The sequence below is a fragment of the Macrosteles quadrilineatus genome, unplaced genomic scaffold (assembly GCF_028750875.1).
Source record: "Macrosteles quadrilineatus isolate MER2022 unplaced genomic scaffold, UCM_ALF_1.0 Scaffold_3__2_contigs__length_128488019, whole genome shotgun sequence".
Taxonomy (NCBI): domain Eukaryota; kingdom Metazoa; phylum Arthropoda; class Insecta; order Hemiptera; family Cicadellidae; genus Macrosteles; species Macrosteles quadrilineatus.
The window spans coordinates 57,154,743-57,178,698 of NW_026542596.1; the positions used below are offsets into that span (position 1 = coordinate 57,154,743).

The 23,956-nt window shown below is 34.6% G+C and overlaps 1 protein-coding gene and 1 non-coding gene across 3 annotated transcripts in view; one reads left to right on the forward strand and one right to left on the reverse strand.

Moving 5' to 3' along the window:
* The window catches only part of LOC128988908 (FMRFamide receptor-like), a 325,276-nt gene that overhangs the window by 186,308 nt on the left and 115,012 nt on the right, over window positions 1–23,956 (forward strand). The window lies entirely within an intron of this gene.
* On the reverse strand, window positions 3,043–3,176 carry LOC128991194 (small nucleolar RNA snoR97). Its single transcript, XR_008490616.1, has one exon. It is a non-coding gene; the product is annotated as a small nucleolar RNA snoR97 (small nucleolar RNA).

Here is a 23,956-nt window from a genome sequence, read left to right on the forward strand (position 1 = left end):
AATAGCTTCTTATTAAACTTATTAATTATCATTGGTAGCGTATATTCTTCTTTTGTGTAAAATTTTAAACATATTTATGGAACTGATATATGTGAGGGGTGTATGGTAATCTATAGCTTAAGATGTTCATTGACCCTGTTACCTATAAAATGTAGAGACGATTTGTTAAATAAAATATTTTTTTATTAAAACTCCTACACGTCTATATTTTGTACTTATTTTTCATTAAAACCCCTGGCTTATATGTTAATGAATATTAGAGGTCATCCAGTTGTAAAAAACTCGACCAAAAATGTGTAATGTACTGACTTCTCTATTTTCACCCCACGCTGTAAATAACGCGCACGCTGTAATAATACTATGAACTACAACAAACTATAAATTATCTTTATAAGAGTGTTATTCATTGTATGCAAAAGACAAAAAAGTCTGTTTATAATCCAACTACTGCATTAAACACTATCCTGCTATTTGCATGGAATTTATGTAAATTTTGTTAATAAAAGTGTTTTTCATTGTCAGCAAAAGACTATAAAAAAATCTGAGTTTTATAATCCAACTACTGCATCAAATACAATATGTTTTGCATGTAAAGAACATATATCACCTCATGTTTTCTAAATTTATTTCAATACTTTCAAACACTAACAAACATCATGAGGAGTAATATTGAAAATAACCTTACATGTTTCGATTGAAAAAAGTTAAAATAATCATATGCAACTGATATACAATATTTTTAGGTTTGCTACATCGGTATTATTTTTAGTTACACTAATCATGTTTTGTCAAGATAGTACCCTTTCGTTAAAAATTCCCATATTCAGAATTAGCGTCCACAAAACCTTTTAGATATGGTAGGTATAATAATGTTGTTTGGTAGGTGAATAGAAAACTGTAATTTGTTACTATTTTTTTGTATATTTTATCGGCACATTTCTTCCAATTTATGCCTAAAAAGAAAATCCTCTCGGTAATTAAAACTGTTATCTCCCTTCTAAAAGACTTCGATCAAGTTCAACATTCTTTAAAGTAATTAACTGCGTCAGAGGATGGAAGTCGTTGGCGTGGAATTTAATTACCTCAACCTGTGAGTCCCAACTAGTAAACCGGTCTTAAGTTACTGTATTTGCACTTTTTTGGTTTATTTATTCATTACTTTTTTAATTATAAAATGTTTAAATAAATTCAATATATTATAAAAAATATATTATTTCAATACAATTTCATGTTCTCAAGTTTTTATTTTAAAATTGTATGTTTTTCAACATTAAATCTTTAATGTATTAAAAACTCTTTACTTAACAATATTTTACCATCTATACTTTTTGAATCGATTGAATCAAGAAATCTTTGGTTCTTTGTGATCTTACTGGTATGGTTAATCAAGCAAAAATACATTTGGTCTTTGAACCAAACATCCTGTTGATCTGGCAAGATGCACCAACAGGAAGTAAAGATGGTTACCAAAAGCCAAAATATTATGTGGAATTTAATAGTTTTGCACATTTATGGAACAAATATCTTTTTCCTACAGTCACCTATAGCGCAGAAAGTTGCTAATCGCTGCACTTACTTACTTTTGCTGCACTCTTTTTTGCCGCACACCAGTATTTCAAACAACACAAAACAGCGAGCTTTTATTATTCACGTAATCCGTGTACGCACAGAGAAGTAATATAAATATAAATTTATATTACTTCTCTGTGGTGTACGCTTGGAAATAGGTTGGCAACACTTGATGATACTACGACTATGATCAGCTGTTGCAGTGTTTCCCATTTCGTTCAACGCTTGGATTTAACCTAACCTAAAAACATGTTGTATAGTGTTTGAAAGACTTATTTCTATGCTTTATAATAACCGTAGGAAAAATATAATGTTTAACACGAGTGCAACTTGCCTTTGCTGCACTTGAGAAAATTTCCGCACTCGCCATCAGCTCGTGTTTAAACAAACATTTCTCTCGTGTGCAGCAAAGTGCCACTTCGCACACTAGTTATACAAATGATTGTTACAAATGAGAATAGTAAAATGCTCAAAGTAACAAATATTTAAATATGAAAACTTATAACGATTTCGGTATTAGATTTTGAGCAAGTTTAAGCGACTTGAATGACATTTCAAAATTTTGCTCGAGAGCAAATAAGTTTTATAGGCATGGAGTTCTCAAAGTTTTGACTAACAACACTAAAATGTTAAACAAAGCTGATTGAAGTGAGACGCGTGTAAAATCTTGACTTTGACGAACTCTGTATTTATAGGCGAACGCAACATTGGAGCTAAAATAACTCGACCTTCTACACTTCATTACAAACAACGGAAACTTAAGAAAACACTAAATTATTGTGTTGGTTTTGGCAACAGACCATTCTTTATTGAATAGGCTATAATATGAAGCGTGTCTTTGTTCAATAACTTTATGATTCTGAGTTGAGTAACAAAAGAAGTTTATTAATCCTTTATACATGTTTTACTACCACCTTTAAATTTAAACTATTTATCTGTTTCTAACGCGTTTTAGGTGATGCAAGCATCTATGTCTAGTAAAACGCTATAAGGTACAATTACAGATAAGTTCCTTCGGGGGTTTTGGTGCTTAATACAATAAGAACGATGTTAGACAGAACTATACTACCAAAACCTATGAGTTCTATTTTAATGCTTCCTACTCTAATATGAAAACATAAATCACCCATGAATAGTTTCAGTTTAGCATTCAAGCATGCATTCTTTCAGTTTAGCAAGGGTAAACTAATTGTTTATAAATTCATGACAGGATTCTTTGTAATTTATTTTTTTTGCATTGCTGGTTTGTATAAATACATTTCTTGATAAGATAAAAGTGAACATTAAGGTCTCACACGAAAATGGTTATTAGTACATGGAATTATTAGTTTAAAGATATTATCTACAAAACAGTTCAAAGATTTGAAAACTTCAATTTTTCAGGATTTTCATATTTTTGAATTGTTGATAGGTTGAATTGTTCATAGTTTTGACATCATAAGATGTGGAATTGCCCCTGAACTACTTTATAACTAAACTAATGGTTTAATTACCTCCAGCCTCCTTCATTCTCCAGTTCACAATAAGTACTTATTTTGAACTGGAGAATGAAGGTAATTAAACCATTATATTAGTGAATTTTTCAGTCAATTCGTATACGTTAATTGCCCCGTTGATGTAAAGTAGATTATACTATTCGAGTTTCGTAGTGTAATGTATCATTTAAACTAAATTTTTGAAATTGTGTAAATCATTTGTATAAAACACAACAATTTTGCTTAATCATTCAACAAATTATTTAAAAAACCAATAATTGTAAAAGCTGTTCCTTATTGATTAATTTCAACCTAATCTGTTCTAGTAATTCGTGTTGTTGATATTGTCAACATTATTCCATACTTAAAAAAACATCCAACGTACCGATACCCTACAGAAAAGCAAGTAACCTACGAAAACAACGCGGCCCACACATAGCAAATATTTATAGCGAGTAGCGTCTGTAGCAATCAGCTGTTGCCAGCCGCCGAGTCAGTCGCCGCGACCGCGGGAAGCGCACAACACGATGTGCGACGTTAACGACACGTTCTTTAACGACACGTTAGCCTTCACGTTCCGAGAGGGATGTCGTGTATACGTGCACCGCGTGGCACAGCCCGTGTTGTGCACGGTCGGGTTCGTGGGGAATCTGTTGACCATTATTGTGTTGACTCGCCCCTTCATGAGGTCCACTACCAACACCTACCTGACAGCGTTGGCTGTGTCGGATATATTCTACCTGGTGTTCACATGGATACTAACCTTCGAACATTATCCAGAAGTCAACACGGAAAGGTTCACGTGGCTGTGGGCGCAATATGGCGTCGCGATCTGGCTGCATGATGCTTTCAGTGAGTTCTACCGTTCTAGCATATTTTCTTTTGTATTTATGTACTAGCTCAAGACAATTATGGATTGTGTGATGACTTGTATGAATTAAACTTACTCCTACCTGTCGAAAAAACAGGTGTGGGAGAGTGTCATATGGAAACGCCTCAACAATGAAGCTAATCGATTGGATTTAACACTCTTGAACAAAAAAATGACATTATTTTGTAATACTTACGTACTTGAATACTTATCTTCTACATATTTAACCGATACACTTTAAGTGTCACAATCAAACTGCTTGAATCCAAACATAATTTAAAGATATGTTTCTATTCGTTGTGTAGAAAGCAATTAGATGCTTACTATTTGTTCCTGTTTTAAGGTCGATTCTCACATATTAGTTCCGGCACGTCACAGTTCAGTCATATTGGTCATATCTTCTACATATTTAACCAAGACAATCTAGGTGTCCCAATCAAACTGCTTTAATCCATTTAACATGATTTATAGGTATGTTTCTGTTCGTTATGCGGAAAGCAATTAGATGCTTACTATCTGTTTATCTTTTAAGGTCTATTCAAACACATTAGTTCCGGCACGTCACAGTTCAGTCAGATCAGCCTCGTCACAGTCAAACAATTTTGTTTTATGGATTTCTATTACGCTGTCTACATTGATCCAACGCATGTACGTCAGTCACTCCGCCGGCGTCTGTCAGTCAATTCCAGATTTCTTCCTTCCGATATTTTTGGATTGTTTGGACGCCTGCAGACGTGTTTGAGGTTCGCAAATAGTTTTTTTTGTAATTTAACTTATTGTGTTAATATTTAAAGCACTATTTGTAACAATTAACTAGATGGACGATGAAAATGTGATGGAATATTGTGTTTTAATTAAAACATTTCGACTGTAACATCAATGTAAATACAGTGACGGAAGACTGAATAAAACTGAAGAATTGCAGCTGCAACTGAGACTGAACTGTACTGTGGAGGACTGAACTGTAACTGGACTGTGGCGGAACTGAGCCCGACATGTGTGAATCGATCTTTACACTATTCTTTTTCTATACTGAGTACTGTTTTAGACATAGAAAAATACTGAGAGTTTTATAAAAATTCTAAATATTGCTTTTTGAAAGAGTGAAAAATAAACTGTATTCGATTATGTTAGGCTAAAAGCTGTTAAAAGGTTAAAAAGGCCAAGAACAAAGGTCGTCAATGAAAAAGGTAATCTTAGTAAACAACAATGCATTTTCTCTATTACATACGCTGCCTTATTTGTCTGTATCTACATCATTGTTAAATTTACGTTTTATGTATGAGAACTGTTTAATATATTGTCTTGTGGGGGAGCGAACTAGTCTTGTGGTAAAGCACGGGACTTCGGTCCCTAAGGTCCCGGGTTCAAGCCCACCAAATCACCAATAGATTTATCCAAGTGTAATAATGTAACCTCTTGATCCAGTCTCAAGTAAAGTGAAAAACAATCCTAGGTTAGTGTCTTGCGTCTTAGGGCATAACATATTTTAATTTACACCCCATCCTAAATTGGTAAAGTGATTAATTACCATAAACTATTTAAAAATATATATATTTAAAAGTTATTGTTATTATGTAATACTTTACCAAATAGTTACATACATAAAGCAAAATCGTTCTTTAAATTAAAAAGATCCAGTTGACATAATCTCACTCGAGCGTCACTAACATGAAACTTACATAATAACGGACTTGAGATTTTACAGAAGCATGATACATTTAAAGGTTTTGCTTATATTATTTTTTATTTTAACTGCAAAACAAATTTGCAGCACTTCTTATGTGGTAAGACGAAATTATTTGATTTCTCAGTTTATGCAGGCTAAATTACGTGTATGAGCAAGTGCATTCGTCAGCTCCAACGCAAATAGAGAGCTATAAAACGGTTTATCACTAACCTAAGGCCACTGAATAAGCAAACTGCTTCGACGTCCAACTATACATATAAATAAATGTAAATAAAACTATAATTTGTAATCTTAAGGTTAATGTTTATCTTACAATTTATTTATATTAAAATAGTAAATATTTTGTTCTTAGGCAACAGCTAATATGAGTTCATGATTGCTGCATCAAACTGAATACAGTGTATTAAAATCACTTAAATAAAATAATTTTCCAGTAAAGTTTGACTGATCCGTTGCAGGTAAATGTTGGCTTAGTCAAACAAGGAAGGACGTAGAACTTAACATTGCATTAGTTTTATAAAGATAGTTTACACAATACTGTAGATTAATTTCGGAAAATATTTGGTGATAAAAGAAAAAGTAACTCAGTTTACTAAATCCCCAGACACTGGCAAGGGCACTACGGTTATTTTATCTATAACAAATGTTGTTTTATATCTTATGTACGCATTTTTAGTCTAGCTGATAATGTTATTTATTTTTAAATAGATCAAACATTATTTCTTCATAATGAACTGATATTCAACAAACTATATGAGTCAAAATACAATACCCCCGCCGCAGCAAACCTGCTGACTAAGCGAGTTTCCATTTGTCTGAATTGATTTTCAGTTAAATATATTTTAATAACATTAGGTTTAACGAGTACCTAGGTTTGCTGCTACAAGGAAACTAATAAAGTGTGTTTTTGAGTAAAATATTGATAGCTTAGTACAAAATAAATAAATTTGCCAAGTGTGATCAAAATATATCCATAAACAAGCAAACTACAAGATTTGACATTATTCTCCATAAGAATAACATGGGAATTTTAAATTTACAATTTTTTAATTTTCTTCGTTACTAATAATCGAACAAAAATACTTTTATATACTAAATTATTTGTTTTTTTAAGCTCTTTAAAAAGGTCTAAAGAGAAATCGGGAAATTTTGTGTTTTGAGGGTCAAAAGTGAGAAAAACCAATTTTTACCCCATAAAACCCCCCGTAAATCCCCGTTCCCATGGTCCGATCGTGCTGGTTCGCGAACTCATTCAAGTTTATCCCGCTTTACACCTTTAAACCAAATTTCATCAAAATCGGACAAAAATTACTCAAGTTATCGCGTTCACGGAAGTATATATATATATATATATATATATATATATATGTCTATATATATATACATATATACATATATAAAAATTTGAACGAATGGTGTTTTTGGCCTCTGGGGACATCAAAATGAAAAAGTAAATCGGTCCCGGGTCTAGGTCTTACCGTGCCACCTACGGTAATAGCTACTTCCCTATAGGGAAATTCGCTAAAAGCCACAATAATTGAAATCTCTTTCAATGTTATATTCCACGATGCTCAATTTCAAACATTGCCTAAGGATTTCACATGGTGGTATCTGAATGAGTGCATTGGAAAATACCCTACACCAAATCATAAACTTTAAATGTTAATTTACAATGAGGAGGTATCTCTAATTAATTGAGTTATAAATCAATATGAAACATGGCATAGTTAATTAATAATAAAGACATAGTTTTATACACTCAGAACCTTGATCAATTTAAGTTTGAAAACACGTTTTTGCCTTCAACCGGAGTATAAAAAACAGTCTTCAAGTGACTTTTTACAAAAGTTCAAATATACAGATTATTTATAAGAGAATTCAATTTTGTTAATCATAAATATTAATAATTTAATGTAAAAACAAATACATTGTAAACTTTATAGTTAAACAACAATCTAGATAAACTAACCAAACATATTCATCCCTTAATTTGTCGAATATTTTTTAGGAGGTGAAATACACGTTCACTGAGTGTTTAAACGATTAAGTCAATAATTGCAACGATAACTGTAGAGAACGTACCAGAGGATGTATAGGCGTTTTTACTCCGAGCCAGTGTTTGGTTTGCTGTCAATACCAATCAGAACTGGCGGGAGATTTGTGATGATTGCGAGGGAGAAGATTACCAACCGTGACAAGTGTAGCTGAAATTTGCTCTTGGAGCTGGAACTTATTTCAAAGATTTGTTGGGAATTGAAAAAAATAATTGCTGTAAATAATCACAGTTGTAATATACAGAAAGCTTTTATACGTGTTTGGAATATTAATAAATTAAATACATATACGGCTTACATAAATTTTATAAACAAACAAGTAAAGTATAAAGGTTAGTGATTTTTTTAATTAACTCTATTGGACAAATATACTTTAACCCTATAGTGTGGAAGATATAGAAAAATAAATAAACACCCCGCTACAGCAAACCTGCAGACTAAGAGAATTTCCATTTGCCTGATAGAATTTTGAACTAAATCTATTTAGATAACAGAATTTTTTTCAAATACCTTGGTTTGCTGCTACAGGTAGGGTAATAAAGTGTTTTTAGTAAAATAATAATAGCTTATTAAAAAATAAATAAATTTGCCAAGTTTGATCAAAATTTATCCACAAACAAGCCCCCCGTAAAACCCCATTGTTGACTTTCTGATGGAAAGTATTAAATGGGCGTTTTAAACATGTTTGTAATGAGTATAAATATTTATTTTTATGTATGACAAATGGTTAATGAGATTTAACCCCCCAAAAAATGCTTCAAGGAATTTGAATTTCCTAATTTTTAAGTCTCGTGTATATAGTTTCTTGCCAACATAATAAAAATAAATTAGGTATCCAAATTCCATGCTGAAGGCAAACATAAGACTTTGATAAAGCATAGAGTGAGACTGGAACAACACTAGTACGTCGGTAGTGCGATAAACTAAGTGTAATGGTCTGCGGCTTCCAACGATCCAGGAATAGAAGATTACGACTTTTCGTTTTTGGCATAAAATTATGTCCCGGTCGTATTTAAGCTGTTATCAAGAGTTATAGGAGTTCTAATGTTCTGCAGATTTAGGGAATACCTTTCTGAACGTGAAGCATATTTGTTATAGGTTTTTGTACATTGTTCGTTTTGTATGGTTTATTTCTTAATGTTCTGTTGACGAATTAAAAATACCAATAATAATTATGGTTGTTTTCTAAAATACAAATATGGGTTTATATGTCTTCAATAAATGGAAAAATCATAGTTTTATTTGTAAGGAAATCTTAGACATACCCTATTGTTTTCTCTCGGTAGATTACCATTGTATTAGAATAGGAACGGAGCCACTGGGTCACATAATGATTGTATATGTATAGATTAATAAGCATAAGTTTGTTAATAACATTTGAACCAACTCCTCCAAAAATGTGACGGTTTTACTACTAAGCCCACAGCTCCCTTCAATATGAACTCTTAATACATTCTTCGTCTACAAAGACTAAACTCAAGCAATACTATTCCCGCCGCAGCAAACCTGCAGACTAAGGGAATTTCTACTTGCCTGATTTGATTTTTAATTAAATCTATTGAATCATTAGTTTTAAAGATAACCAAGGTTCTACAGGGATGTGTGTTTTAGTAAAATATTAGTAGTTTAGTATAAAAAAATAAATATGCCAAGTTTGATCAAAATACGGCATATTCCTAAACACGCAAAATGCACCAGTTTTCTTATCTTCTGTAAAAATAATATAGGTATTTTTAATTTACAATTTATTGAATTTTCTTCGTTACCAATAACCGTAAAAACAATTCATTATACTAAATTATTTGTTTTTACGCTATTTAATGTTTTTATAGATCTTTGAAAAGTTGGGAAATTTTATGTTTTGATTGTCAAAAGTGTGAAAACCAATTTCTACCCCTAATAACCCCCCAATAAAACCATTTTCCATAGTCCAATCATGCTGGTTCACGAAATCATTTAAGTCCTGCTAAAAATTATCAAGGGACATTAAAACGAAAAATTATATTGGTCCCGGGAGTAGGTCTTACCGTGCCATCTTCGGCAATAGCCACTATAGGCAAAAAACGTCAAAAAGTTTAGGATTAAAAAACCAATTCATTGGTTAAATATTTCTCTAATCCAAAAAGACCTTCTGGGTGGATCCTGTTTTGAACTCACACAATATTTATCTTATTAAGTAATAACACAAAAGCAGGGTTGTCGTCTCCAGGGGAATCAAACCAACAACTTGCGCGGGAATCGATGGCATGTGTGCAAACAACGTTTTGAGCCATCAGAAACACAACCCTGAAACTCTCAATCTTATCCAGACATACTCAACTCTCATCTCAAGCCTCTGCGTCACAGCAACTATGTGAGTACACAAACATATGTTACAGTAAATTATGTTCATAAATACATTTTTTTGAATTCACATCATAATATATTTAGTAACTTTCTATTGAATGATTGGATAACTGTCAATAAAAATAAACTTAATACAAATATATATATATATATATATATATATATGTATGTACAATGGACACATCCAGTGCAAAAAACAGTATCACTTAAAAGGGTTCTACCCGGTCAATTCAAGATGGTAGCTAAACATGCTTATGTTTCTGAACATGCATCTACGGTACAAGCTCTCAACAGTCTAAAACTAATCTGTATTCAATTATTGTGTGCTTGTTGGCTCTCAACATATGAGAGCTTGCAGTGGGTGGAGCAAAAATAATGTTAACTATTATTTAGAAGTTTAAATTTCATTTGAAAAAGACTAATTTATGGATTTTCAAGAACATTTTGTAAATACTTAAAGAAAGAATTACGAAGTTTCAGTTCAGCCAGTACATACATCGTTTGGATCTTTGTGAATATTTTACAGTCCATTTAAACTCGATAAAAACTTTAATTATGTCAGGAGGTTATTTTTTGTAAGACCATGTTTACGTGGTAAACAGCCGGTGGGTGGAACAGACAAAGTATTTAATTAGAGATTGGTTGTAAGACTCTGGAAAAAACTTCACTGTCTTATCTGCCATGGGATATAAATGTATTTAATCATGTACAAAAAAATCCCCTACTTTAAGCATTTCGATATAAACCATTTTTGGGTGGTTTATGGGTAATAAAACAATATATTTAGTTTAGCAAAAAAAAAACAATTAATAAACCTAACAGCAATTTATTTTTAACAATTTAATTTCATTTAAGTTTAAATTTACCTTAACGATGAAAATAGTGAAACAGATGACGTGTTTTGCAACAATCCAGGGTCATGATTTGTTGGCAGAAGCTGTATTTTCCATTTATAACCTTGGCATCTTCCCTATGATTCCAATATTCCTTTAATCAATTCCATTCCTTACCCTTTTCAGGCCAAATATTCATTAGTAAACATCAAAGATCAGAGGATAAAAAAAATACATATAGTAAAAACAATGGCGTATTACACTGTAAATTATTCACAGAAAACAGTATAATAAGTTTGAACAATTATTAAAATATAAATTTAGATTTGTGAACATTGCATTTATTCATTGACTCTAAATTTTATCTTTTCTTGTATACAATGAGACCCCATAGGTGTATTCTGTTATAAAGTCGTTTTGTAGGAATTATTAGATTTCTTAAATAACACTAAATTCAATTAAAATATATGTTTCCAGCTTGAAAAGATTTCAACAAAAGAAAGTAAAGTTTTGTAATTCAAGTAAAGCTCTGCGTTTGCAAACGCTGACAAAATATTGCATCAAGGTTGTCGTCTCCGGAGAAATTATTATTCTCAGTTTATTCAATTTGTATGAAAGTATAAATTAAGTGCTTAATTTATTTCTTCAATGATAAATTTACTTTTTATGTAAGCTTTTATCGACCAACTAATTTTAATACTTAACATTTGCATGGCAATTTGAAAATAGCATTAATAGGTCATGAAAACACTTTTTTGTTTTATAAAATTCAGAAGAATCATTCATTTTAAATAATTTCTTATACAACCTTTTTTCTTTTTCTGTTTAAGCTTCTTTTGTGTATTCTGACATAGCTTTGGAAAAGTATTTAAATAAAATATGTAATATTTATCTTGTTTAGCCGTTAAAGTGTATTAAGAGAATCTTATCTCCAAATATAGAACATTTTGGTATAGAAATGTAATCTTTATGCTAGACATGTTTTAAAATACTACGGTTCATCGTCAGCTGTAGGGTCAAAAACATGTCCAGCATAACGATTCTCTACATTTACACCATATGGCTGTACGTTTGGAAAAAGTATTTATCAGCCGAATGTTAAAGAGTAGATGTTTCTTGAAATAATTAAATGTATCTTTGGTGTTCTACTTCAATTGCATTACTTGCATTAAATTAGGTAAACTCTATATACGAATATTTTTGTATATTTTTTAATTATCTAATTAATTGCATTTGTTGTGATTAGAAGCATGGTAAATTAGTCATTCTCCTTATAATAATGTCTTAAATTCTCATTCTAATTACTGAGATCGATGCTCGAAAAAACTTTTAATAACTCTTTATGTCACCTTTTGCGTTGACGATTTGTATAAAAACCACCGAATGTCTTTGACTTGTTTTTGCAATTATTCCACAGACAGAATTTGTTGGCTTTTTTCCATTGTTTACCTTTTTCATGTGGTTTTATATGTCTTGGATTAATTTCATTCCTTACCATTTCAAGACAAATATTCAATAGTTTCGCCTAACATTAAAAAAAAAAAAGGTAAATGGTGTATTTAAAGCATATATTACAGCTACTGTATGTGTATGTAGTTTCTTATACAATTTTAAATTATTGATATTCAACAGTAAAATCATTGTAAACAGTTATACAATTAATCTAGCTATATGTGTAATTGAAATATTAATTAACTGTAAATAATTAAGCCTCAGTTGAGTCAAGTATTTCAATGGGCTGCTAGGGAAGCTGGCAAAAGTACTAAAGTTCTATGCAAAATTGAACGAGAAATTCAAACAGCACTTTCCTAAATAATAAAATACCCCCGCCGCAGCAAACCTGCAGACTAAGCGAATTTCCATTATTGCCTGATTGGATTTACACTAAAACGTCTCCTTAAACATATATCTCATTTATTGCCTATTTAAAAAGAATCAGTTTAACACATACTTAGGTTTGCTGCAACAGGGAGGGTAAAAGTGTTTTTTATGTAAAATGTTAATAGTTAGTAAGAAATAAAAACATTTTCCAAATTTGGGCAAAATATGTTAATAAACAAGCAAACTACAACAGTTTACTTATTCTCCATAAGAATAACATGGCAATTTTAAATTAACAATTTTTTGGAATTTTCTCCGTAACCATTAGGCGCATTATAACGCTTCAATATACTAAATTATTTGTTTTTTTAAGCTCTACAAAATAGTTTGGAAAGAAATTGCAAAATTTTATGTTTTTCGGGTCAAAAATTGGAAAAACCCATTTTTACCCCATAAAAGCCCCCATAAACCCCCGTTCCCATGGCCCGATCATGGGTTGATAACAATATCAATTTGAACGGATGGTGTTTTTGGCCTCTAGGGACCTCAAAACGAAAAAAAAAATCGGTCCTGGGTCCAGGTCTTACCATGAGTACTACGGTAATAGCTTATTCCCTATATGGGAAATTCGCTAAAACTAAAAATAAAGTTATGTAACTCAACCAAAGCTCTGTGTTTACAAACGCTGATAGAATTTTGCATCGAGATTGCCGTCTCCGGAGAAATTAATTTCTTGGTTTAATCAGTTCATATGAAAATACTGCCTAGTTTCTTTCTCGAAGTTTGTCCAAAATATAAAATTACTTTTAAAGGGATTGTTAATGACCCACTCATTTTATAATCACTTTTTGCATGACAATGTAAAAAAAAATCAGCATTGTATGATCAGCATGTAACATTTCTATCTTATTGCAGATTTTTTTGTTTTGAAAAATTTAGTAGAACTGTTATTCTTTATTTATTTATTTATTTGTAATCGGTTGCACCATTTTTACATGAAAAATACAATAATCTTACATACAGAAGAAGCAGAAAAAAAATCACAGGCCAGTACAAAAATAGTGAAAAAAACTGGAAAACAAGATTTCAATAACAAGACATAAAAAGATAAATAACAACTATAAATAACAAACTATAAATAACAAACTATGAATAACAAACTATAAGTTACAACTATAAATAACAAACTATCTGAACAAGTTGACAAAACAAGAGATTCGAAAAACAAAACCAGTATAGGAACAATAGTGATGCAATGAAGTAAGCCGAGTGAAACTTCAGTAAAAGAGGCAGAACAAACTTCATGAAAAACAGATAAAACTTGCAGAAAAATAACAATATGATAAACTCTGTACAAGAACAAGATACAACAATAACAACAGGATAGACTATATTAACAAAAATAAATAACAGTGCAATACAATAACAATGCAATAACAATGCAAATAACAATGCAATAACAATGCAAATAACAATAATAATGCATAATAATGCAATAACAATTGTGGCCACAAAGAATTGTTTGTTTGTTATATTTCTATTAATACGAAAATTCTTTTTATGATAATATTATGGGATGGGGGTGATTTAAGTAAATTATACGACTAGTTTACGCTTGAGCTACCTAAATGTATCTCTAGTGAACTTATCTCGTCGTGTATGTTTATGGTATAGACATGTAGAATCATATGCTGCACATGTTTTAATAAACTGTGCTTCATCGATAGCGGCTAGACCGTTGACAGTTATTAAACAATAAAGATAACATACAGATTAAATAACTTCTTGATCAGCATTGTACGTGTTATTAAATTTATGGAAAGTAAATAAAGATAGGTCTTATAACACTTAAAACATATATTTACGCTTATACTGTTACTCACAAGACGGTACATATACAAAAGATGGTAAGTGGTGATCGATTTCGATTGGACACTCCAATCATCATCAGACCCAATAGGCGAATTGGCAAATTTGTCATTCGCCTATTGGGTCTGATGATGATTGGAGTGTCCAATCGAAATCAATCACCACTTACCATCTATTGTATATTTACCCTCTTGTGAGTAACAGTATAAGCGTAAATATATGTTTTAAGTGTTATAACACGTATCTTTATTTACTTTCCATAAACATACAGATTGCAAAGAGATGTAACATTTTTACACCATAAAGCTCACCAAATTACATTTGCTAAACACGTATAGATGCTACTTTAAATCCTAACTCCTTCTTTTTAATTGTTTAATTTAATTACTTTATCATCAACATTTTACATAAAAATAATTGAATTACATTAGCTTTCATTACAATCAATACAAATTCATCTCCATTTATTTATTTTAAAATTTTGACCCTCATTTTTTAGTTCAATTCGTGACTTAACATTCCAATACTCTTTTTGACACCTCTTTCGTCAACAATTTAAAAATGACAGTGTGTATTTCAATTGAAAAGAAAAACGCTACTACTGATGCACTTTAATATGTCACGTTTGTGATCAAAGTTCAAGTCGTATGTATGTCTTGATATCTATTATTCTGTGCTTCAACGGTCCAAGCGTTGACGTTTTGCCAGGTCCGATTGACTTCGAACCCGTTCATGACGACAGACTCTTTGAAGTAGAAGACATTCATGGCTGCACTAACGTTTGTACCGTGTCATCGTCTTGTTTCTGTGCAAGTAGAAAAACATCTTTCAAGCATATGGTTTTATTGCCCTATGTACGCAGTCAAATTTAATGTTCACCAAGAAGAGGCTATTTTCAATTTTACCATTTATATTTGTTCGGTATTCATATTTTTAGAGTATTTAGAAATTAATCATTATGTTAATTAAGTCACTGGTTAATTAATCATGCTAATGTGTATATAAATCACCACATTTATTGTAATATTATTTAGTCTCAGTAACAATTTATTGTAAATAGACTCCCGCTTTCAATATTCAAATGAGATTGCTAAGCCTGCTCGAATTTCCCGCCACAGTAAGGCCTATTTTCCTGTACTACATACCCATGAATCACCTGACGCCATGTTTGCTTCAATCGCATTTCCTATTGGCCATCGAATTCCTAGACCCCTCTAAACCGCAATTGCATTTTTCAAAGTGTGAAGCCGGCGATCGGCGTCTGTCTGTCCACGGTCGGCGTCCATAACTCACGGTGTATTCCGTTTCTCGTATCTCGGGACATTAATTGCCCATTTTACCTCCCTTAAACGTATTTTTAGGCTATAGATTAATTATATCTGGCCTCCCTCTCCTCTATAGTACATTTAACTATATATACATTTTAATTTCCCCCTTTTGTTTGTGATTAAATTACTTAAATTGTGATCTAGTGCTTTCAGACTCTTCAAACCTCAAGACAGTGTGTGCGCGTCCGTGTATTACTTCTAGACTTTTCCGTACGTTTTCACCGCGACTTCCGCGTATTAGTGAGCTCTTTGTGATTATGAACTTGGGTGCGTTGCGTTCTCCAAAATTCTACAAAACAGAAGCACTCGGTCTAAGGACTCCGCCATCCGCCATCGCTCCACCATAGACGACGCCGCTGCCATACTCTCCACCTTTGGATAATTGGACTCAAGGTACAACCTTAAAGTTTTGTGTGTGTTTTAATTAGACTCTAAAACTAATCTCATTTGCCCCTCACAAGACATTTTATTCCATCTCGGGACCTCAGTGCCCTTCAAATTGCAGATTCGCCATTTTCTCTAATTTAATTATTTTTCTCTTGAACTATTAATTAGTTCTGGTCCTTCGAGTTATTAATTATTTTCATTTTCACCCATTACGCCCCCAACATTTGGTCCTTCGAGCCGGATTCATTGTCTAAAGTCCTGTGGTAATTAATTTCAGCCAATTTTCATCATCAACCATATTTTTAGCGATCTGCAATTTTCAATTTTCGCCATATTGGTAAAATATCGGCTCGCGTTCGTTCCGTTCGTGGGCGTGGTTTAGCAATCTCTCTCCACTCGCGCGTCTGCGCAGGTCACAATCATGTACAATTTGCTGTTCTCTCTAGTAGTAGACAATTTTTCCCTACTTGGCTTTTTTATCCCGAAAACGGGATTTAGTTTTAGTTGCGGGATTTAGTCGCGTGCAGACGGCCGACACTAGTAGCAGACGCATATCTCAACTGTCACTCACTGTACAGCGTTTGTTGTTGTTTACATTTTCTCATTTAAGGTGTATTGTGTAATAAGGTTGATTGATATTATTAATAACCAACTATTAGGTTATTATTAGGTATTTACTATTATTCTTTGAATCAATATTGCTCTTTTGAATATCATACTAAATAAACAATAATTTGTCATTGTTATTTAACATTGTTTATGCTTTCTGAATTTTGATTTTAAATGAAGTAAAGTTAAATTAGTTCATCTCTGTAATTTTGGTTGACAAACGTGCGATATTACATTTAAGGTAATTTTATCTTGTCAATTAACATTTTAATAAATAGTTCAAAATAACCGTTTTTACTTGTTCTTATTACTAGTGTTGTACAAATAAACAAAACTGTTAGCTAGCGTATTTGTATTGTGATTCATATTTCATTGATGGTTATAATTTTATGTTCCTTTCTCATTTATTAGGGTAATAACTTACTCTTTATGTTGCAATTCTTGTTTACTAAGGATTATTCTACACTGTTTCATTAATAAGGCCTACTCTCATTAAACTTATTTAGATCCATTTATTATTTTTGTAAATAACGGTGATCTTTCATGTGACTCATTCATTTGTTCTATCATATCTCTTGTTTTATTGTGCATTATTATTACCGTACTTGAATACTTTCAACTAAGCTCAATTGTTGATTTATAGTTTGAAAATCGAATTAAACCTGCCACACTCATTTAAAAATATTTTATTGCTATTTAACGTGTTGATAACTTAGTGTTTTTCACTATTTGCCTCAATTAAGCTACAAAGTAGGTGGATATATGTTTTAGATATTTATAATATTTTATCTCTATATTATTCAGCGGACAATTAATTACTACATTGTTAAGCTAATACCATTCATAGGCCTAGCTACAAGCCTTTTGTGTACCCACAACTTCCATTTTCGTGTGAATACTTTCAAGTGAACACTTCACAATGCCTCCTAAAGCATCTGATTTTAAGTCCGCAATCTACACCCGTTCTACGGCGCTGATTAAATCACGTTTTGAAAAACTTAAGGCTACAGTAGATGAATTATCAACTCAAATCGACCCTCTAACACCATTACAACTTAAGAAATTATCCGCTTACGCGTTGGAAATAAAAAAGAAACGCAGTGAATTTGAAAATAACCTTCAACGTGCCTTCGTTCTGGAAGATGAAGGGATCGATGATAAGACTCTTTCCAATGATCAAGATGCTATTGAAGACATGTTCTCTCACATTCAAGCTACGATTGAAACCCTGGTTCCCTCAGAACCACCAAAAACCCCTTCCGCGTTCAGTGAATCGTTTTCTGTTTCAGAAACTCATCCAAGCTCACAAGTACGATTACCTAAACTGGACTTACAAAAATTCTCTGGCGATCCATTAACGTGGACAAGTTTTATCAATCTTTTTGACACTGCAATCCACCGTAATGCTTCATTATCCTCTGTTATGAAATTCCAGTACTTACTCTCTGTCTTAAATGGAGAGCCTCTCAATTTAATAAGGAGTTTAAATCTCACCGCTCCTAATTATCTAGTCGCCTATGAATTGTTACGTGACAGATATCACAACAATCGAAGATTGCAATCATTGCATCTTAACCAATTGTTGGACCTGCCAAACATTACGGCAACTTCACTCAAAGGTTTGCGCCAATTTGTAAACCTGTTTACGGAACACACACAAGCTCTTAAGGCATTAAATTGTGACGTTAGTGACAACAACCCCCTATTGTCCGCACTCCTTTTGCGTAAAATGGACCAGGAACTACGTAAAAAACTTGAATCGTTCCATTCCAGTCAAACCGAAGATCCAGTTACTCATTCATTACCAGAAATTGGTGAAATAATAAAATTTCTTAACCAAGAATGTTCGCAGACAGAAGATGCTAACATACATAACATGTCATCGGCCCACAGAAGCGTTCAACCTTCACCTCACAAAACCATACCAAAAAAGGTGCATTTCCGGTCTGACGTAGGCCTAGCCATGTTAGCTACTTCGAGATCTAATGCTCCCCCCTCTCATAGCTCTCAGACTAAAAATAGTCCTGTCTATAAAAATGTTTTGTTTGTAACAAAAATGATCACAAAGTTTACACTTGTGACGTGTTTCAAAATAAATCTCCTCGAGAGACACGCCATTGTTAAAAAACATAATCGTTGTTTTTCTTGCTTGGGTGACCATAGCTCCAAAGAATGCCGCTCTCAGTTCACTTGTCGCACATGTAAACAGCGACACCACTCTCTCTTACACCTTGGTGATAATAATCAAACCTCTCAGATGTCTTTTCGACCTCAAGGTCAAAGAACTTCCCCGACCACTTCAGGTCCATCTCACACTCAGACTGGTGATGTTAATTCACAAGCCTCTATCTCCGCCACTGTCGCGGATGTAAGCAATTATTCTGCCCAAAATAACTCATGTACGACTTCGGGTAATTATACTGTATTACTCGGCACCGCCTTGGTCAAGTTGACTTCCCCTCAGGGTATCTCTCATGTGTTTCGTGCTCTACTAGATACTGGCAGTATGTGTGATCTGCTCTCAGAACGCGCTGCGAATCTCCTGAATATAAAACGCCAGTCTTCTCAACTCAAAATATCTGGTCTTTCTCAAATGGCTTCCTGTACTAAAGGGTCAACTTACTTGAATCTTGAAACTCTCTCAGGTCGAGTAATAGCCACTGACCATCAATTCCATATTCTTGATAAGATTTCCGTCGACTTACCTCGCTCCCCTATATCACCGGAAGTGCTAACAAAAATCAAGCCCTATGTTCTAGCTGATCCTACTTTTCACTTGCCTGGTGGCATTGACGTGCTTATAGGTAGTTCTCTGCTACCCCTCCTCTGGACTCATGAAAGTTACTCCCTCGGCACGCACATGCCTCATGTGATAGGTACTCATCTTGGCTTTATTCTGATGGGTAAAGCTCCCTGTGCAACTAACTCGGAACCCGTGTCAGGTTTTGCAATCTCTCTTCTCTCTGTTAGTGATAATTCACTACACTCTTCCCTTCAACGTTTCTGGCAACAGGAGGAACCCCCTCACTTCCAGGTTAAGTCACAGGAAGAGCTTCTTTGTGATGAATACTATAAAAAATCACACTCTCGTGATCAATCAGGTCGTTATGTTGTGCGACTTCCGTTCAAGACGGACCCCTCCATTCTAGGCCAATCTAGGCCCATTGCTGAAAAGCGCTTGTTGTCTATTGAGCAGAAATTTAAAGCTCAACCCCAGTTTTCACACTTGTATAAGACGTTCATGTCTGAATATCAAACTCTCGGCCATATGACAAAACTAGATTTTGTTGAAGACATACACCCACACTACTTCCTACCTCATCATGGGGTACTGAAGGACTCTAGCACGACCAATTTAAGGACAGTGTTTGACGCCAGTAGCAAAACCAGTTCCGGTCACTCCTTAAACGATATTCTTTTGACAGGACGTAAATTACAAACTGACATTTGTGACGTAATTTTGAACTTCCGCTCTCATAAAATTGTGTTTTCATGTGACATTCGGCAAATGTACCGCCAAATACAAGTGCACCCTGACGATCAAAAGTTTCAACTGATTATGTGGCGTGACGACCCTTCAAAGGAAATCTCTACGTTTCAACTTACTACCGTCACCTACGGCATGAACAGCTCCCCCTACCTTGCTATTAAAACTTTAATGCAGTTAGCGGAAGACGAAGGTGATGCCTTCCCTCAGGCTTCTCACTCTCTACGTCATCACACCTACGTGGACGACATTATCACGGGTGCTGACTCCGTTGAGGCTGCTCTTGAACTACAGGACCAACTTATCCAACTTCTACATCGTGGTGGCTTTGAACTTCGCAAGTGGGCCTCCAACTCCTCTGCTCTTCTAGAAAAATTTCCTTCGGAACATCTAGAGACTCCAAGTTTCCTGCAAGACGCTCAGCTTCCCCAGTACTCCATCCTAGGTCTCCATTGGTCTCATGAAGAAGACTGTTTCTGTTACGCTTTCAACCCCCCGTCTGAAAAGCTGACTAAGCGCTCCGTGCTCAGCTTTATTGCCAAACTATATGACCCCTGTGGATTTTTGTCCCCATTAATCATGGTAGCAAAATGCTTCATGCAATTACTATGGACTCAAGGTCTTGATTGGGACGACCCTCTCCCTTCTGATCTCGCACATAAGTGGCATGTGTTCACTAGCAACACTAAAGACCACCTCGGTCAAATTAAGATCCCCCGAGCATTTCCGCTCGCTCACTCCTCTGATATCGAGCTTCACGGTTTCTGTGATGCATCGGAATGCGGTTATGCCGCGGTAGTGTATTTCCGGTGTGAATCTAGTGACAAAACAGTCATTGTGAAACAAATATTGTCTAAGACTCGTGTTGCCCCGTTAAAAAAGGTAACTTTACCCCGCTTGGAATTGTGTGCAGCTCACCTCTTATCAAAACTAGTGCAAAAACTCCATTTCAGTGCGGATATTAAATTATTGAACAAAGGCTCAATATGTTCTGCACAATTACAGAAACTCACCCCCTTCCTCGACCCTAATGGTCTCATACGCGTCGGTGGCCGATTGTCACATTGTTCGCTTGCTCATGACATACGTCACCCTATTGTTCTACCCAAGTCTCATACTGTAGTGAATTTGCTTATAGACTTTTACCACCAGGTACACTTGCACTCAGGTCCGCAACTAACTCAATCACTACTCGCCCGAAAAGTGTGGATTCTATCGGCCAGGAGCGTTATCCGCTCGCGCATATTTAAGTGTCTTGTGTGCTTTAAAAATAAACCACGAAACAAAATTCCTCTAATGGGTGATTTACCTGCTCATCGGGTCAATCCTACTCGTCCATTCTCATCTACAGGCGTAGATTACGCCGGACCATTTAGTGTTCGCGTTTGCAGTCTCAAAGCTCTTAGACAGATTAAGGTCTATTTGTGTATTTTTATCTGCATGGCTACCAAAGCTATTCATATAGAGGTAGTCACCGATCTTACCACCTCAGGCTTCATTGCCGCTCTCACACGTTTTGTGTCGAGACGCGGACTCTGTTCCGATCTGTATTCTGACTGCGGAACCAACTTTGTTGGTGCAAACTCGGAATTACGCAAGGTAATCCGTGAAACCATCCTTACACCTGATTCGCAGGACAAAATTGTTCATTTCACCATCCCCAAAGGAATTAACTTCCATTTCAACCCCCCCTCTGCACCTCATCAAGGTGGCTTATGGGAAAGTGCCGTTAAAAGTGCAAAATACCATCTGAAACGGGTAATTGGTGAAACCATTTTAACTTTAACCCAATTTCAAACTTTGTCCATTCAAGTAGAGGCAATGCTAAACTCGCGCCCTCTTACAGCTCTTAGTTCAGACCCTTCCGAAATTTCTGTGCTGACCCCTGGACATTTCCTCATCGGAGCTCCATTAGTTGCCCTGCCGGAACCTCACCTGTCTGAAGTGCCCTTCAATCGTCTTCGTCAGTGGCAGCTTGTCCAGGCTTTTCACCAGCGTATCTGGAGGCGTTGGCAGCTTGAATATCTCCACTCCCTCCAGCAGCGATCCAAGTGGACCACCCCTCATGAGAATTTGAAGACCGGAGACTTGGTGCTCATTCACTCCAATTCACCTCCACTCACCTGGCCTCTTGGACGCATCGTCTCCACTCACCCTGGCGCTGATGGAACAGTTCGAGTCGTCACAGTGAAGACAGCTTCTGGGACTTTCACACGGCCTGTTCACAAGGTCTTCCCTCTGCCATGCAATGAAGACTAAGTCCAAGAAACCTACTCTATGTACATATTAGATTTAAGTGTGGTTTACGTTTGCTCTTGTGTTTTTTAATTAATTGTCTGTTGAAGCTGTAATGCTTCAAGGGGGCCGGAATGTTCGGTATTCATATTTTTAGAGTATTTAGAAATTAATCATTATGTTAATTAAGTCACTGGTTAATTAATCATGCTAATGTGTATATAAATCACCACATTTATTGTAATATTATTTAGTCTCAGTAACAATTTATTGTAAATAGACTCCCGCTTTCAATATTCAAATGAGATTGCTAAGCCTGCTCGAATTTCCCGCCACAGTAAGGCCTATTTTCCTGTACTACATACCCATGAATCACCTGACGCCATGTTTGCTTCAATCGCATTTCCTATTGGCCATCGAATTCCTAGACCCCTCTAAACCGCAATTGCATTTTTCAAAGTGTGAAGCCGGCGATCGGCGTCTGTCTGTCCACGGTCGGCGTCCATAACTCACGGTGTATTCCGTTTCTCGTATCTCGGGACATTAATTGCCCATTTTACCTCCCTTAAACGTATTTTTAGGCTATAGATTAATTATATCTGGCCTCCCTCTCCTCTATAGTACATTTAACTATATATACATTTTAATTTCCCCCTTTTGTTTGTGATTAAATTACTTAAATTGTGATCTAGTGCTTTCAGACTCTTCAAACCTCAAGACAGTGTGTGCGCGTCCGTGTATTACTTCTAGACTTTTCCGTACGTTTTCACCGCGACTTCCGCGTATTAGTGAGCTCTTTGTGATTATGAACTTGGGTGCGTTGCGTTCTCCAAAATTCTACAAAACAGAAGCACTCGGTCTAAGGACTCCGCCATCCGCCATCGCTCCACCATAGACGACGCCGCTGCCATACTCTCCACCTTTGGATAATTGGACTCAAGGTACAACCTTAAAGTTTTGTGTGTGTTTTAATTAGACTCTAAAACTAATCTCATTTGCCCCTCACAAGACATTTTATTCCATCTCGGGACCTCAGTGCCCTTCAAATTGCAGATTCGCCATTTTCTCTAATTTAATTATTTTTCTCTTGAACTATTAATTAGTTCTGGTCCTTCGAGTTATTAATTATTTTCATTTTCACCCATTACGCCCCCAACAATATTCTTGTTACTAGATGTTTCTTTGGTATGTTTGAATAAGTTTTTCATAATTGAAATTAAATCAATAATGTCTCCAAACATGAGTTAGGGGGTATTTTTAGATATTTTATATGCGCAGCTCTAGCCTTTATGGACGCGTTCTGCGCTTAAAAACATATTTTTTTATGTGACTAAATTCATATGTATTTTGCATGTCGTGGTACCATCTAAATGACTTTTTGT